Source organism: Dipodomys spectabilis, unplaced genomic scaffold (assembly GCF_019054845.1).
Source record: "Dipodomys spectabilis isolate Male_0828 unplaced genomic scaffold, ASM1905484v1 ptg000125l, whole genome shotgun sequence".
NCBI classification, from domain to species: domain Eukaryota; kingdom Metazoa; phylum Chordata; class Mammalia; order Rodentia; family Heteromyidae; genus Dipodomys; species Dipodomys spectabilis.
The window spans coordinates 22,995,728-23,014,845 of NW_024870802.1; positions in this window are offsets into that span (position 1 = coordinate 22,995,728).

Consider the following 19,118-nt stretch of genomic DNA (forward strand, 5'->3'; position numbering starts at 1 on the left):
GCCAAGACATGAAATAAACCCAGATGCCCCTCAATGGATGAATGAAGAAAATCTGCTATAGACACACAATGGAATTCTACTTATCCATCAGAAAGAATTATATATTACCATTGGTAAGGAAATGGAAAGATTTGGAAAAACTTACTCAAAGGTAATATGTGAGGATTCTAATAGTTTGCATCCTCACTGATTGTTGTGATCCGACTCTTGGAGTATAAATGTCCTAATGGGTATTAACTGCTATATGACTTTGATTTTTATTTCTTGCCACACAGATATTTCATATATCTCATATTAAGTAAAAAAATCTAAAGTTTTAATATGAGAAACTTTTTTTTATCTTTTCATATCAGGCAATGTCCCTATTTTCTGATCTGTGTGTAAATTGGTTCCCCTTGGACAGACATGTCCATCTGGTGCAATCAAGTGGCGCTCACAATATACAAAACATGGCTGCCTTTTGCAGAGTAATGTGTGAATTACTCTGAGGATAACACAGCAAGCTAACAAAAGAGACAGAATGATAAAGCTTCAAGTTCTTTGAATAGGTGGGAGAGGACAGATGAAACCTAACACATACAAAATTTTATTTGGGCCAGAAGAGAATTCATCTTGTGAGTAACATGGGAAGGATGGATGAATGTGTATAAATCTAAAAGTATGGTTGGAAGAAGTTTATGAAATCGAAGACTAATTGCCACAGTTTTCTCCATCATGTTGAAAGCAGTATTGTCTGAAGAGATAGGGAACTGGGAGTTAAATCTTAGAATATGAGCATGGCTTGCATTTGCAACTGATAGAAATGAGAAAACAGTGAACAAGGATTTGGAATAAAGGTATTGGTAAAAATAAGGAAAAAGTTAAATGGTCAGCACAAAGGATCCACCTAAAAATGCATGTAAAGGTGAACATTGGCTGTTGTGTTTCAGAGTGGAAAGAAAAATATTTAACTTGATTCTTTTTACATTTTAATATTTCTTAAGTAGAATGTTTCCAGTTAACCCACTATACTAAACAACAAGCTATGTTGGGGGGGGGGGGTTGCCATGTTATTCATAAGACTTTAAAAATAGTAATTTCACTCATTATTTCATTTGAGTTGTAGATAGTATTCTTGTTATGACCATCTATTATACTTTTTAAAAGGCTGTTTAAGAAGATAGCTTCCTAGTGAAGAAATAATAAAGGAAAGAAAAGGGCAGGTTCTCTTGCTAAATATATATACTATTGCTTAAGATCATAATCTCTGAAATTTCAAACTTTGGCTTTATCATTCACTATCTGTGAGATCATAAGCAACTCTTTGGCCTCCTTTTTCTCTCCTCTAAGGGAGGATAGTAACACGCCATGGAATTGTTAAATAAGACAGTTGACATGAAAACTTCATTCCGTTTCTTGCCTAGAGTGACTATCAGTTGTTTTGAGTATAATTTGAACTTTTTTATTATCACTTTCTCCTTCAAACAAGTAAACTGACAAATGGTCATTTCCTCCCTTGATAGCCATTATCTCACAACCACATTAACCAACTAACTTTGTGCCTGTGCCAAGAAAGTTTTACCCTGCTTTCTTACCACCCGCTGTTGCATCACTCTTCTTTCTACAATCAATTGGCCAATTGTTCGTTGGCTTAGTACTTAACTTGCTTTTTGTTGCAATAGAGCAAGCTAACAGGATGGATGGGACTGGAGTGATCCATGTTCCAATGGCAGTTGCTCAAACTTGTTTGAGTGTGGGTGTTACTGAAGTGACAAGATCTGAAGGTTCTCAGATACTTTGCTCAAAAGTAACCAAACCACTACCAATAGCTAACCATTGGATTGTTCCCCAGCATTTCAGAGCTAATATGAATTACTTTGAGTCATGTTTTGCCTAGTATAGATAGCTTTGGGAAGACACAGTCATCCACAGAGGTGGCTTGCCACTTTCATTCTCAAAATGCCCTGCCAAAAGGTTTCCTTTGCACTGGCAAGATGCATGTACACATGTAGATTTTTGTTGTTAGTAATTCTTCCTTCTCATAAAAAGTTAACTCTAAATCATAGAATTATAAGAAACCAAATGTAAAATTATAATTTACTAATATTCTTTATTAATATAAACAATATACATATTTTCTACACCCATCTAACAGAGAGAATCTATAGCTACACATTTTTTTTAGTCCTATTCTAAAGTGACTTTCCTGCACAAGTTAGCCTTATTGCTCAGTAATATAATTTCCCCTAGAAGTCACACCAGCCCAAAATATATTGTTATCTCATCACAATAATGAGTAATGAATTTCCAAACTCTGATTTCAAAAAGAAATCTCATATTTTTCTAAAACAGTCATAGAACATCACAATTATCTGTTGTTGTTGTTGTTTTTTAAATATTAGCTTCCCAAAACAGAAAAGTCCCTTTGAGCCATTGGGTCTTTAGCATATTTGGTTAGCTGGCATTGAAACCATTCATGTCTGTTTGTCATTCCAAAGAATAAAGAACTTGCAGAACAATAATTTTTCATTCTTCAATCAGAAGGCAGTTTTCAAACTTAGTTTACTAATGTTTCCGTTGTTTCAATAGGCAATTCATGAATGAATCTTCTTTTTCTTTATAGCATGACCATAGCCTTCATCAGTTCAGTTTCTTTGTATATATTATATATTAGCAAGTATTAAAACCCAAACAGTACCTAAGCCAGAAAAGCAATACATGCTCACATACATGATTGCAGCCACTTTAGGATAGTTTAATAAAAGCAGATATAATGGTTCCACAAATAGCATCTTTAGTTTACCACATTTCACCTTTCTTTCCTTTCTATTCTGATTTGTCTGATTCTGTACTTGAAGAGATAAGCAGGTACTGCTAAAAATTCATACCTTAAATACAAGATTCATGGTAAAAATATTCATCTCTTATCTCACATTAAGTAGATTGTCAGCAATTACTTGAAAGGGCGTGTGAATTATTTGTTGAATGGGTGTGTGTATGAATGAATTAATGCAAAATAGAAACTGTGGGAAGCTAAAATATGGAAATGATATTGTTTTGCACATAAGCTGTATAATTATCTCCTCTTATTTTCCCATCTATCTCCTGATATTGCAGAACAATACTTATGTGATGTTGTGGGTATAGAAACAGAGAATTTAGATATTTTAGCTAGTTGTACCAGTTCTAGAATGTGACCAGTGGAAGCAGAGCCATCCCTGTTTCATTTCCTCATACCTACCATATTACTGACAAAGGAACAATTAGTTTAAAAAAATTGAAGCTAAAAGGAAAACAAGTTAAATATGGTATTATAGCACTTACCATTGGTATTCACCAACATTTATTCTAGCCTTTTTTTCTGGAATCAATAGGTAGATATTTACCTGTCCGAAAAGTCATTCTATCCCCTCCTGAGAAGAAATCCTTGATTCATTGAAGTGGTCTGCATAATTTTATTTTTCTTAATTTTGGCCAAGAAAATATGAAGAGCGGTCTACTGGGAAGTTTCTGGGAAAGTTCATTTTAAGTTTTGTTTGGTTTTGGATGACTATAAAAAGACAAGTTGGGCTGGGAAGGTGGCTCAGTGGTAGAGCACTTGCCTTGCATGCCTGAGGCCCTGGGTTCGATTCCTCAGCACCACATAAGCAAAAAAGAAAAAAAGCTGGAAGTGGTGCTGTGGCTCAAGTGGTAGAGCGCTAGCCTTGAGCTGAGGGACAGCGCCCAGGCTCAGAGTTCAGGCCCCATGACCGGACCCAAAAAAGAAAAAAAGACAAGTTGGCAAGTAGACAACACTTAATAAGGTCTTAAGATTTGGGTGTTTTATTGAGTTGAAGAGATAGTGAAATTGGCATAGAAAATAATCTAGAAAGCCAGGTTGCTCACACCTGTAATCCTAGCTATGCAGCAGGCTGAGATCTGAGGATCACAGTTCAAAGCCAGCCCAGGCAGGAAAGTCCTTGAGGCTCTTATCTCCAATAAAACACCAGAAAACCAGAAGTGGCACTGTGGCTCAAGTGATAGAGTGCTTGCCTTGAGCTGAAGAGTTGAGGGACAGTGCCCAGGCCCAAGCCCCATGAGGAGGAGGAGGAGGAGGGGGAGGAGGGGGAGGAGGAGGAGGGGGAGGAGGAGGGGGGGGGAGGAGGAGGAGGAGGGGGAAGAGGAGGAGGAGATGATGATAGTGGACTTGATGTTCCTCTTCTATCATTATGTGTGTGTGTGTGTGTGTGTGTGTGTGTGTGTGTGTGTGTATAATAAAGCACAATTGAAGATGGAAAAAAGGGAAACTTTAGCCAAGGAAAGTTATAGATAACAAGTCACTTAGAAGTAAAAGGTAAAAATAACAAGAAAACCCCAACAATCTTCTCAGCTAGAAACTCTTGCCTCTAATCTTCTTACCTTCTAGTGTTTCTCACCTCTCACTAGTCTATGAATCACTTCTCCCAACACACCAAATTCATTTTGCAACTTCTCTATAATTTTTCTTTTTTGTAAATCTGAGGTCCAAACTAGGGCCTTGCTCGTGCCAGCAAATGCTTATCCATTGAGCTAAATACCCAACACTTTCCCTATGAATCTTTTTTTTTTTTAATTTAATTTAATTTTATTTGTGAACATACTGTACAGAGGAGTTACAGTTACATGGGCAGGATAATGCGTACATTTCTTACCAAGCATTGCAGCCTCCTCCTTTGTTTACCCTTCACATCCCTTCCCAGCCTCCCCCCTCCCCCCCTAATCCCAATCCTTCTCCTTCCCTCCCTTTCCCCCCCCTTCCCCCCCCCCCCCACCCCCGTACCAACGTTGTAAAGCTCGTTTTGGACATGACAACTTGTACTTCTTATTGTTGCAACAGGTCCACCTGTATCCTTAAACAACTGGTTTTTCCCCATCTCCTCCACAAGTTATACTGACATCAAATATAGTGAAAGCAGGGGTTATACTGTGGGGGAGGGACATACAAAGCAACAAAGAGATAATCTTATAAATGTGTTAGAAACACATGCATGAAAGAAAAAAACATTAAAATACACATCTAAGGGTTCATTTTCCTGACATCACATTATCTGACCTTTTCCGCTTGACTCATACATATACTAGATATTACAAATGAGGGAAACCATGGGACCTACGTTTCTTTGGGCCTGGCTTACTTCACTTAATATAATTTTTTCCAAGTCTTTCCATTTCCTAATAAATGGGGCAATGTCATTCTTTCTGATGGAGGCATAGAATTCCATTGTGTATATATACCACATTTTCTTGATCCATTCATCTACTCAGGGACATCTGGGTTGGTTCCATATCTTAGCTATGGTAAATAATGCTGCAATAAACATAGTTGTGCTGGTAGCTTTAGTGTGGTCTTGTTTGTAAACATTAGGGTAAATGCCCAAAAGTGGGATTGCTGGGTCATAGGGGAGCTCTATGTGAAGTCTTTTGAGGAACCTCCATACTGCTTTCCAAAGTGGTTGAACAAGTTTACATTCCCACCAACAATGAAGTAAGGTTCCTTTCTGTCCACATCCCCTCCAGCATCTGTTGTTGTTAGAGTTCTTGATTTTTGCCGTTCTAACTGGAGTGAGGTGATATCTCAATGTTGTTTTGATTTGCATTTCTTTTATGGCTAGGGATGTTGAACATTTCTTCATGTGTCTATTGGCCATCCTTCTTTCTTCTTCAGAGAAGTTTCTCTTTAAGTCTTTCGCCCACTTATTTATTGGGCAGTTGTTTCTTTGAGGATTTGTTGTTGGGTGGTTTAATTTTTTGAGTTCCAAGTATATTTTAGATATGAGACCCTTGTCCGTTGTATGGCTAGTAAAGATCTTCTCCCAATCCGTGGGCTTTCTATTGATCTTGCTAGCTATGTCATTTGCCCTGCAGAAGCTCTGCAACCTTATGCAATCCCATTTGTCCAACCTTTCTTTGATTTGTTGTGTTTCCGGGTCTCTATTCAGAAAATTTCGGCCTGAGCCAAGGAGACCTAGGGTTTCTCCTATTCCATCCTGTAATGTTTTCAGAGTGTCTGCTTTGAGTTCAAGGTCTTTGATCCATTTGGAGTTGATTCTGGTGCAGGGTGATATATAAGGATCTAGCTTAAGTTTTCTACATGTAGTTAACCAATTTTGCCAGCACCATTTACTGAAGAGGTTGTCTTTCTTCCATTCTATTGTTTTAGCTCCCTTATCGAAGATTAGATGGCTATAGGTCTGTAGGTTCATTTCTGGGTTTTCAATTCTATTCCATTGGTCCTGAGGTCTGTTCTTATGCCAATACCAAGCTGTTTTGATTACTATGGCTTTATAGTAGAGTTTGAAGTTTGGTATTGATATTCCTCCAGCAGTGTTCTTTCCATTCAGGAGCGTTTTTGCTATTCGGGGTCTTTTATTGTTCCATATGAATTTTTGGATTGCCTCTTCTATTTCCTTGAAGAATGAGGTTGGAATTTGGATAGGTATTGCATTGAATTTGTAGATAGCCTTGGGAAGTATTGCCATTTTCACGATGTTAATCTTTCCAATCCAGGAGCATGGGAGGTTTTGCCACTTTCTAAGTTCTGTTTTGATTTCCTTTTTCAAGATTTTAAAGTTTTCATCATAGAGGTCCTTCACTTCTTTAGTTAAGTTAATTCCTAGGTATTTTATTTTTTGTGGGGCTATTACAAATGGAGTTGCTTTCCTAATTTCAGCCACACTTTTCTCATTGTTGGCATACAGAAAAGCCATTGATTTTGGGGGGTTAATTTTATAACCTGCTACTTTGCCAAAGTTTTGAATCAGCTTGAGGAATTTGGGAGTGGAGTCTATGGGATTCTTTAAATACAAGATCATGTCATCTGCAAAGAGGGAGAGTTTTATTTCTTCTTTCCCTATTTGGATCCCCTTTATGTCTGCATCTTGTCTTATTGCTGTAGCTAGGCATTCTAATACTAGATTGAAGAGAAGTGGAGAGAGTGGGCATCCTTGTCTTGTCCCTGAGTTAAGAGGAAATGGCTTTAGTTTTTCACCATTGAGTATAATGCTGGCTGTAGGTTTGTCATATACAGCCTTTATTGTATTGAGGAATGTTCCATGGATTCCTAATTTTTCCAAAACCTTCATCATAAAGGGGTGTTGGATCTTGTCGAATGCTTTTTCTGCATCTATTGAGATAACCATGTGGTTCTTATTCTTGCTCCTGTTGATGTGATGAATAATATTAATTGATTTGCGTATATTGAACCAGCTTTGCATCCCTGAAATGAATCCTGTTTGATCGTGGTGTATGATTTTTTGGATGAATTGTTGAAGTCGATTGGCCAAAATTTTGTTGAGAAGTTTTACATCAATGTTCATCAAAGAAATGGGTCTATAGTTCTCTTTCTTTGATGAGTCCCTGCCTGGTTTTGGGATGAGGGTTATGATGGCTTCATAGAATGTGTTCGGTAGTGAGCTTTCTCTTTCAATTTCATTGAAGAGTTGGAGGAGTATTGGTGTGAGCTCTGCTTTGAAGGCCTTGTAAAATTCCGCTGTAAAACCATCTGGTCCTGGACTTTTCTTAGCTGGGAGGTCTCTTATTGCTGTTTCTATTTCAATGCTTGATATGGGCCTGTTAAGCTGGTTTAACTCATCTTGGTTTAGTTTTGGCATGTCAATATTGGCTAGGAAAAGGTCCATTTCTGTCAAGTTCTCAAGCTTATTAGCATAAAGTTTTGAGAAGTATTCCCTTATAATGTTCTGAATCTTGATTGTTTCTGTGGTGATGTTTCCATTCTCATCTCTGAGTTTATTAATTTGGGTGTGTTCTCTTCTTTTTCTGATAAGATTTGCTAAGGGTCTGTCAATTTTGTTAAGTTTTTCGAAGAACCAACTCTTTGTTTTGTTGATTCTTTCTATAGTTTTTTTGGATTCTAATTCATTTAATTCTGATTTAATTTTGATTATTTCTTTCCGTCTACTGGATTGGGGTTTATCTTGCTGCTCTTTTTCAAGGAGGTTTAGATGTGTCATTAAATTGCTAGTTTCAGATCTCTCCAATTTGTTGATGTAGGAGCTCAGAGCTATAAACTTGCCTCTGAGTACTGCCTTTGCTGTGTCCCAGAGGAGCTGGTAATTTGTGTGTTCATTTTTGTTGAATAGCATGAACATTTGAATTTCCTTTCTAATCTCTTCCATGACCCACTCTTGATTCAGCAGTGTGTTGTTCAGCCTCCATGTGATACCGGACTTTCTTTGGTGGCTTTTGGTGTTGAGTTCTAATTTTATTCCCTTGTGGTCAGAGAGAATGCAAGGTATAACTTCAATGTTTCTGAATTTAGACAAGTTTGCTTTGTGGCCTAAAATGTGGTCTATTTTAGAAAACGTTCCATGTGCTGCTGAGAAAAACGTGTATTCTGATGCTGCTGGGTGAAATGTTCGGTAGATGTCTGTTAAGTCTAGTTGATCTATGCAGCTGTTTAGATCTGCGGTTTCTCTGTTGAGTTTTTGCCGAGTTGATCTATCTAGTGGGGAGAGTGGTGTGTTAAAATCCCCAACAATTAATGTCTTTGGATCTATATGGGATTTGAGGGAAAGTAGTGTTTCTTTGATAAATTTGGGTGCTCCATTGTTTGGCGAATAGATATTTAGAATTGTAATATCCTCCTGAAGGAGAGATCCTTTAATTAGTATGTAGCGACCTTCTTTATCTCTTCTCACGAATTTTAATTTGAAGTCTATTTTATCTGATATTAAGATTGCAACTCCCACCTGTTTATGGGGTCCGTTTGCTTGGTAGATTTTGTTCCAGCCTTTAACATTGAAAATGTGTTTGTTTTTATGGGCAAGATGTGACTCCTGCAGGCAGTAGATAGAAGGGTCTTGTTTTTTAATCCAACTAGACAGTCTATGTCGCTTAATTGGAGAGTTCAGTCCGTTAACATTAAGAGATAGGACTGAGAGGTATTTGGGAGTTCCTGCCATGTTATCCACCTTCTTGGGGGCTGCGAAAACTAGGTTCTTCCTATGGTTCTTGGATTCTCAGTTTGGGTGCAGTTTCTTGGCCTTTGTTGCGGTCTTGTTGGTTTTCTATGTGTAGGACATCTTTAAGAATCTTTTGTAGGGCTGGTTTGGTGGAGATGTATTGTTTCAATTTTTCTTTGCTATGGAAGGTTTTTATTTGGCCTTCAGTTATGAAGGAGAGTTTAGCTGGGTACAGTATTCTTGGTTGATAGTTGTTTGTTTTTAGGGCATGGCATACATCATTCCAGGCTCTTCTTGCTTTGATTGTCTCTGCTGAGAAATCTGAGGTGATTCTAATTGGTTTCCCTTTATAGGTGATTAACCTTTTCTCCTTGACAGCTTTAAGGATCTTTTCCTTGGTCTGAGTTGATCCTGTGTGGATTGTAATGTGACGGTGGGATGTCCTATTCTGGTCTGGTCTATTTGGGGTTCTAAAAGCTTCTTGTATCTGAATAGGCCTATCTTTTTGTATGTTTGGGAAGTTCTCTGCTAGGATCCTGTTAAACAAATTTCCTAGACTATTAACATCTGTTTCTAGGTGCTCCTCTACACCCATTATCCTTAGATTAGGCCTTCTGATGGTGTCTTCCAGGTGTTGGATAGATCTATCATACTTCTTGGACTTGTCTTGGATGGTTGTATGTTCTTTCTCTATAATATCTAGGATGTCTTCAATCCCTGAGATTCGATCTTCTGCATGGTCTAACCTGCTGTCAAGACTCTCTACTTTGTTTTTTATCTCTTTTCCTTTTAATTGGTCAGCTTTGATGGCTTCAAGTTCTTTGTTGAAGCTCTGTTTTAGGTCTTGTATAAATTTCTTTACTTCCTTAATTTGGTGTTCAGTGTTTATTCTCAAATCACTTAGTTGATTGGTTATGGTTTCTTTGGACTCCCATTCCTTCTGTTGGGTTCCATTCAGCATTCCCTTTGTGGTCTCCCTGACTTCCTTCAGCTCTTTGTGAATGGATTCCATGAATGCCTTTAGTGATCTTTGTGTGTTCTCTACCTGATCTCTCAATTCCTGAATTACTCTTTGATTAGCTTCCTCCCGTTTGTGGGATTCCTGCAGTTCTCTTTCCTCCCGTTCGTGGGATTCCTGCAGTTCTCTTTGAGTGTTCTCAGCCTGCTCACGCCATTCCTCCCTTTCTCTTTGAGTATTCTCAAGTTGTTCACGCAAATCCTGTATCAGTTTTTGAGTAGCTTCCTCACGCTTATGATATTCCTGTATAAACTTTTGGGATGCCTCCTCTCTCTCCCTATCACGCTCATACAGAGTCCTTTGTAAGTTGTCAAACTTCTCATTTATCATGTTTGCCACCAGTGTTTGTAGAGCTATTTGGAAACTCTCCTCTGGATTGTTCATTATCTGATCTGACCCCTGATTTTCAAGATTGGGAATTGAGATACCCAGATTTGCCATTTTTCTTGTGTTTTTCCGGCTTACTCTGCCCATTTGAGATGAAAATAGCACCAGTTTTGTGCTAGAACACTATCTTAAGGCAACCATCAACCAACGTTTGCATTTATACAGTCAATAGTCTACAGATACAATCTAGTTCAACAGATACATCTATTCAACATCAAACAACTATATGTTAATGGGCTTCGAACCGCAGAGAAGAATTTGGAAAACCAGAAATTTTTAGGGTTAGGGAGAGATGTGGGTAAAAATTAGGAATAGATTGGTGTGGGGAGGCACAGGGAGAGTTAACTAAGTCCTAATCTCAATGCAGGAAATAGGTTGGGTAGGATGCAAGTAGAGAGGGAGAGAAAAAGAAGAAAGGGAAAGGGAAATGAAAAGAGACCAGAAAAAAAAATTAGAAACGTAAAAATTAATATAGTTATGGAGATTGAAAGACCATCTATTTAGAGAGGAATGTGAATATAATGAGAAAACAGGAGGGAGATAGAGGAGATGTGAAAAACTTAAAAAATGCTTAAAATATTATATAGGTATAAAGAGGTAGTACTGCTATTAAGGAATTTAAGTCTCAGAGGTTTTGGATTGAGTAATAAATTTGTGGATTAAGTGTGTACACAATGGGGGATAGGGTCTACTAGTTAACTATGGGTTTATCTGAGGATGTGCAGGACAAGAGTTAAGTCACATACAGAAGAACAAAAGAAAGGAAAAGGTGAAAAGGATAAGAAAGGGAGAAAAAAAAAAGATCAGAAGTTCAGTAGAGCTAGACAAAAAACAAAAAGATAATTAAGAAAGAAAGAATAAGAGAGAGAAGACAAGAAAAGAAAGGAAAACGTACATTCACGTATTCCTAAAATAAAAATTATAAGAGGGGAAAAAAAGTTACTGGAAAACAATTATTTTTTCAAAAAAGGCAAAAATTAAAGATTAATAAAAGTTTTAGAAAAGGAAAAAAAATTTTTTTATATATATAAGGTACCAAAAAAAAAAAAAAAGAAAGAAAGAAAAAAGAAAAGAAGAAAAAAAAAGTTCTTTGATTTTTTTTTTTTTTATTTTTTTGGGAGGGGTGGGAAGAATCCTGTATCTCCCTTTTGTCTGTAACCAGCCTCTTGTTGGAGTCTCTGGTCAGCTTGAGGTCCTGTGGCTTGATTGGTTTCTTAAGTCAGTTTGTTCGAACAGGCAGAAAAATGCTCTGCTTTACCCAAGATTTTGAGATCCCCCTCCCAGGTTAGTTTAATGGGAGGGTGATCTGCTTTGAGAATCACAAAAGAGGGGTGATGAGGCTAGGTTCTGGTAGAGTTGAGGCCTTTCAACAAACAGTAGCTTTTCCCTGGGGCTATTTTGTGAAAAATTCACAGAGCCCACCCTGGAGCCATTCTCAGGGTTTCTGGTTTTCAATTGATTGTGGTGGCTGCTAGAGGGAGGGGCAGCCTCTGGCTCTGGTTACCCGGTGAGGAGAGCCACTCCAATGGCTGGCGCCTGAGCTGGGTGACTTTTCCCTGGATGGAACTGAGTCTGTGAGGTCACTTCGCCGTTAAGTTCTTGTGACCTGCTAAATGACTCGTTTTATTCCAAGGCCTGAGTTGGAGCTAGCAGCTCCTGGGAGCTTTGTCGGTATCCAAGATGGAGATCACCGGTGCTGGGGGGGGGAGGGGTGGCCTTCCCTCCTCTGCTCCCTGAGAAGGAGTGAGGAAGTCGGGCTTCTACTCACGCCGAGTCTTGGATCCTGGGTCATCTCTGGTCTGCAAACCGCAGGCTGAAGATGTCTGCTCCTTGTCGGTTCTTGCTGGTGTTGAGTAGAATCCTCTCGCCCGCTGTGTCTGGCTCCTTCGTCCCGGACTCTCTGTGTGAGCGCTCAGGTATGGCCGCGGCTGCGGTCGCTGCTGCGACCCTGCCGCCGCCGCGGCGGCTGCTGGCAGGCGCTCAGATGTGTCTCCTTGTCTTGGCTTCCCCTCTCTTGTCTAACTCTCTGTCCTGTGATGGCACACTTGGTGTGATTCTCTGGCTTAGGACTGTTCACTGGAACTGTAAAACTGCTTTCTATGCGAGAGCTTGTTCAGATTCCAGCTTCTCCTCCGCCATCTTCCCGGAACTCTCCCTATGAATCTTATTACATTCTTCCATACAGAGTTTTAGTAGACATTCTTAGTTGTTTAGAATATTGAAAGACATTAAATTCACAGATATGCCAGTAAAATTAAATATAAGCTTTTTTTAAAAAGTTCTTAAAATAAGAAGAGAGATGCAAGAGATACATGTCCTCAATATTATCATGTCCAAATAAGATAACTGCATCTGCTTCAGCTGTTTTTAATCAAGGTAGACCGTGCTTGGAAGCAAAACTAACATAATGTGATGACACAGCAGGAAGTAGAAAGAACGGAGCCCTGATGGCTCCAATGAAGTGATTAATCAAACTTGGTGCATGTCTACTATTGAATTTCTGCAAGCTAATATGTATCTTTAGTGTGAAACCAGTGTTTGCTTATTTTCTATAAAAATCCTCCTTAGGGGAACCAGATGTCAGTGGCCCATGCTGAGATCTGAGGATTGCCATTCAAAGCCAGCCCTGGCATGAGACTCTTATCTCCAGTTAACCACCAGAAAACCGGAAGTGGCACTGTGGCTCAAGTGGTACAGTGCTCACTCAGAGTTCAAGCCCCACAACCACCACCACCAACAACAACAAATCCTCCTTAGTGGCTTAAGTACCTTTGAGCTCATTAATTCTACCATAACCAAATGGCACTGTAGGATATCCTTTTGAGTTTTTTTTGCTTTTGCTAAAGTCCTCCATTAAGAGTAATAGAACATCACCATCTGTTATTCCATCTCATCATAGTTATAACCTTGGGCCTCTCTCAGTCATAGATTATGGATCATGGAAGGTTCTGGGATGATTAGGAGGTAGGTGAATAGGATGAGATGTCTGTTGATGCAGGTGATCTGGGTTAGAAGATGTGTAGGCAAGATGAAATGCAAAAAGCTAAGCAAAAGATACAAATAAAATCAAAGAAAAAAAGCCGGGCACTGGCTCATGTCTGTAATCCTAGCAACTCAGGAAACTAAGATCTGAGGATCATAGTTCAAAGCCAGCCAGGACAGAAAAGTCCATGAGAGTCTTATCTCTAATTGATCACAAAAAAGCAGGAAGTGGTGCTATGGCTCAAGTGGTAGGGCACTATCCTTGAGTAAAAGGAGCACAGAGACAGTGTTCAGGCCCAGAATTCAAGCTCCAGGACCAGAAAGAAAGGAAGAAATCAAAGAAAGGCAACTCTCAGAGAAGATCTAAGATCTTTAAAAACATCTTAGGAATACACAGGCCACACCTTGGGAAAGAATTGTAGGATCCATGCTACAGTAATGCTCTTTACACAAGAGTTAAGATCTATGCTCTTAGGACATCAAAATGTTCTCATCATGCTTACTTTCTTCCACTTGAATATTCATAAAGACATAATAAGCTTTTTAAAAGTGAGAGATTTAATTACAGTTTTACCTGTAAATACTCAAGAGGTCTATGGAATTGTTCTCTTACAGCCTAACCCAATTTCCTAAATCTGGAAAATGGTCTTAACATTCAATCTAGGTTAGTTAAACTGAATGACCTCTTGTGTTTGCTGAAAGTCATCATACTGATGTGTAATAATACTCTATTATAAGTTATATGAAAGCTGTTTATAAATATTAAGCAGCAAATGTAACAAACAGCATGAAGACTATTCTTTCATTTTAGGCATTTGAACAATATTAACTTGAGTAGATTCAATTAAGTTGTAAATCAGAAGGAAGAAACAAAGATTGGAACAGGAAAAAATAAAAAGAACAGAAAAAATAGAATCAGTGAAACCAAAAGTTGGTTCTTTGTAAAGATCAACAAAATTGACAGTTTTAGTTTAAGAGAAAAGAGAAACCACTGAAATACAAAAAAGATAAAAGAAAGAGACAATATTACACTTACAAGGATAGAAGAGATTCTAAGAAAATATGAACAGCAGTATGCCAACAAGTTGACTAACCTGCATCAAATGAACAAATTCACAGGAATTCACAAACTATATAAGCTGATTGAAACTGAACAGATTGGTAATTCATAAGGAAGTTGGATCAGCAAACAAAACTACCCCCACCCCAAAAGCAAAAGCCCAGAACCAACTGACTTCATTGACAAATTCCAAAAACCTGTTAAAGAGGAATTAACATTTATCCTGTCAAACTCTTCTAGAAGAACACTTCATATCTCAGCTAGAAGCCACCATTACCTTGTTAACAAAGTCAAAAACATGAAATTATAGACTAATATCCCTTATAAGTATTAATGCAAAAAGTCTCACAACATGCTAGAAAATCAAATTCATTAACACAGTACCAAATGTTACACAATACAATCAAGTAGGAATTAGCCCAGAATTGTAAGGATGGTTCAACACATGAAATTCAATTAATGTTATATACAACATGGATGGAATACAGAAAAAAAACAACAACCATGATCATCTCGATGGATATCAAAAAAGCCATAAAAAGACATCTTCCCCAGCCAGTGGCTTGTAATCCTAGCTAGTCAGAAGGCTGAGATCTGAGGATCACAGTTTAAAGGAAAGTCTGTGAACAGGAAGGTCTGTGAGACTTATCTTCGATTAAACACCAAAAGGCTAGGAGTGGAGCTGTGACTCAAGTGGCAGAGTGCTAGCAAAAACACCCAGGAACAGAGCCAAAGCCCTGAGTTCAGGACTGGAATACATTCAAAAAAGACATCTTACTTTTTTTTTTTTTTTTGGGTCCGGTCGTGGGGCCTGAACTCTGGGCCTGGGCGCTGTCCCTCAGCTCTTCAGCTCAAGGCTAGCACTCTACCACTTGAGCCACAGCGTCACTTCCGGCTTTTTTCTTTTTGCTTATGTGGTGCTGAGGAATCGAACCCAGGGCCTCATGCATGCAAGGCAAGCGCTCTACCACTGAGCCACCTTCCCAGCCCAGACATCTTACTTTTTAATAGGAAAAGTACCAAATCATTTTTAGATGGTTCTCTGATATATATACTCAATAAATATAAATGATGTTATGAAAAAACATGACTATCACTTCTATTAATCTCTACTAGGATGAAATTACTTTAAAAAATCGTATTGGTGGAATTGACTCCCTAGTCCATCATTGGTGAGAATTTAGAATGTGGCAGTCACTGTGGAGTACAGTTTAGCAGATCCTTAAAAATATAAACACACAATGACTTCATTAGTCAGAAATTCCATTCCTAGGTATGTATTCCCAAAGAACTAAAAATGACAACTTAATAGCATAAACACCAATGTTCAAAGAAACATTATGAACAAGAGCCCAAAATAGAAACAAGTCAAATGTCCATCCACAGATGAATGAATAAACAAAATGTGGTATACACATGCAGTGGAGCATTATTCATCCACAAAACGAACAAGTACTGGCACATGCTGTAACATAGGTGAACATTGAAAACACCATGCCAAGTGAAATAAAGCAGACACATAAATACTGTATGACCCACTTATAAGAAATACGTAGAACAGGCAAATTCATAGAAAAAAAAAAGAAGACTGGAAGTTACCAAGGACTGGGAGGAGAATAGAATGGATGTGGATGAGAGATGACCAGTATTAATTAATTAATTTCTGAAAACCATTTTAGTGAACAGTATTTAAAAATAAGTAAGTAAAGGCTTTTTAAAAATTCTTAATGTTTGGGGCTGGGAAGGTGGCTCAGTGGTAGAGCGCTTGCCTTGCATGCCTGAGGCCCTGGGTTCGATTCCTCAGCACCACATAAGCAAAAAGAAAAAAAGCCAGAAGTGGCGCTGTGGCTCAAGTGGTAGAGCACTAGCCTTGAGCTGAAGAGCTGAGGGACAGCGCCCAGGCCCAGAGTTCAGGCCCCAGGACCGGACCCAAAAAACAAAAAATAAAAATTCTTAATGTTTGGACTGGTGACTGCAGTAGAGTTTCTGCCCTCTCCTCTGATAAGTTATCTGTTCTTCACATAAGCAATAACGGCACTACTTAGTATTAAACAAAAATATTAATGTCACCAACCGAGAAAGGGAGAAAAATGTAAGTGATAAAGTTCTAGTCAGTTCAGAGCGGTTGTTTAGATAGTATTATAGAGCATAATAAAAGCAGCTCATCAGAAAGGAAAGGTACTAGGCAAGTGATAAATATATGCTCACACTAGACATTACCAAGATCAGAAACCACTATTTGAATTTTCATCTTGAACATGGAAATAACATCTTTATGTGAAACTGAACACTAAATAGACCTGTAGCAAGACTTTTGTTATTAAAAAATGAGAATTTTTTTTAAATTTTAAATTTTATTTTCAAAGTATAAGTGGAGTGGTAGCACAAGTTTGTAATGCCAGCTCTCAGGAGGCTGATACAGGAGAATCACAAGTTTGAGGCCAATTTGGACTATATAGTGAGCCTCTGCCTCAAAAACCTAAACCAGAGGGATGGGGACAGGAGAGGGAGAGAGTTTCTCTTCTTTTCAGTCCATCAGGCCTTCTTCTTTGGCAATACTCTATAAATTGTTTAAAAACTTTTGGGAGTTTGTCAAAAGCGAATGTTTCCAATTACTATAGACTCTTAAAACTCTTATACACTACATGAGATATACTAGGAGGTAATTGAAGCTGTTTTAAAATTTAAAACTGTAGTAAGGACCATATAAGCAGTTCCTCTTCAGAAACAGAGAATTTTCAGAAATTTCTTAAAACAAGAACAAATAATAAAGTTGTAATTTTTTGTTTTGAGGCAAGAATTTCTTGGAATAGTAAAGTCAAGCTATGGAGCTCTGGGTAGTTTAAGTTCTCATTATATTTTCATAAAGCTCATTTTACCTCCTTTATTTTCAAGCCATCTTTTGCTATTTGGATATATGAGTTCTGGTTCTATGTGTTTTTATGATGCAATTATTGTAACAGAGCACACAGACGCTATATTTATGAATGCTTAAGTATTCAAAAGTGTTCTTGTGCCTCTGCAGAAAAGTCACATTCCAAATTTCATTCAAGATTCTTGGCTCATAGAGCTTTGCTGTCAAATGTCTCTAAGCAGTGTTCATGGTCTTGCAGCTTCCCGTCTTAGGCTAATGTGATTCTTTTATTAAATGTAACCACAAATTCCCTACTTAGGCCACTTACTCTTGCACAGGTTTTAATTTTTTTTCCCTATCCCCTTCCAGGCAGTCTCTAATGACATTTTGTATATTTTTCAGTGCTACTACTCAGAGTTACTGGTAAAAATATTAATGGAAGTCAGGCTACTCTTCCCATATGGAGAAATCTGTGAGATTCCAAAATGACCAGTACAAAGCTTGGCTGGAGGCATGGCTCAAGTGGTAGAAGTTCAGCCGAGCAAGCAAGGAAGCTGAGCAACTCAAGACTCTGAGCTCAAAACCTACAAACAAAAAAGAACAAAAGCAACCAAGCAAAAACACAGTATTAGAGGACACATTCCATTCACAGAGTCTTTGAAGCAAGTCTATTATAATCCATTCTTTCTCCACTGAAAGTTTGTAAAAATATAGTAGTAATCTTTGGGATTCTGAAATCTCAAAGACTTTTTTCCTGGCTCATAGGGATTTTGTTCAAATTTAAAAAGTCAAGTTTTTTTTTTCAGCTCAGGAAAATCTTAACTTATCATCTCTTATATTCAGCTATTTCAATCTGTCTCTTTCTCTCCTTACAAAATTCCACATATGTAATGTCTCTTACATCTATTCTTCATATTTTTAGCTTCTTGTCAATTATTTTCATTTCCTGTCTTTTGGGTTGTAAGATATTTTCTTCATTGACCTTCCAGACAATTATTTTTCCCCTATAGCGTTTTGTTTTCTTCAGGTTTTATACTGACTTTAGGTATTTGAAATACAAGTTTTAATGATTGTTTTATGCTTTCTAATCTATCTACTTGAAAGTTCTCATCACTTCCAATTAAAATGCTCTTCTGTTTCTTGTATTGTTTCTGTTCTCGTAGAAATCATCTGTTTTGTTTGCTTAGTTGACAGGTTTTTTCAAATTGTTAGTTTCTCTTACATAGATATTCTCTTCTTTAACACTAGAGCCATCAATGAAAATTAATTGGTGAATTAAAGAATTAAAGAACTGTGGCTTTAGAGAGTAACTTTTTGTGGACACAGTAGCAATAGCAGAGTCCAGGTAATCAACCAGATCTAAGGGGACCAATGTAAACTATCCAATGTAAATATTCCAATGGAAGTCTATGAGAGTCTGGTTACCAGAGACTCTTTTTTTTTTTTTCCAGTCCTAGGGCCTGAACTCTGGGCCTGGGCACTGTCCCTCAGTTCTTCAGCTCAAGGCTAGCGCTCTACCACTTGAGCCACAGCGCCACTTCTGGCTTTTTCTGCTTATGTGCTGCTGAAGAATTGAACTCAGGGCCTCATGCATGCAAGGCAAGCACTCTACCACTGAGCCATCTTCCCAGCCCTACCAGAGACTCTTAACACCCAAAACCCTGCCAGCCTTCAGAGATCAGCTCAAACTGAAATCGTTTGCAGGTCATAAATAAACAATAATGCTGGATAACAGAAAATAAATCCATTTTTAGAACTTTTCTATTTTTGTGTTAAAAATAACCTTGGACAACAATGAAACTTCAGTACTGTATGCTTAAAGAAAAGGGAAAGACTGCTCCATATATATGCAACATTATCTCTGCTGTCATACGTGAACAGTACAGAAGAAGCTGCAGT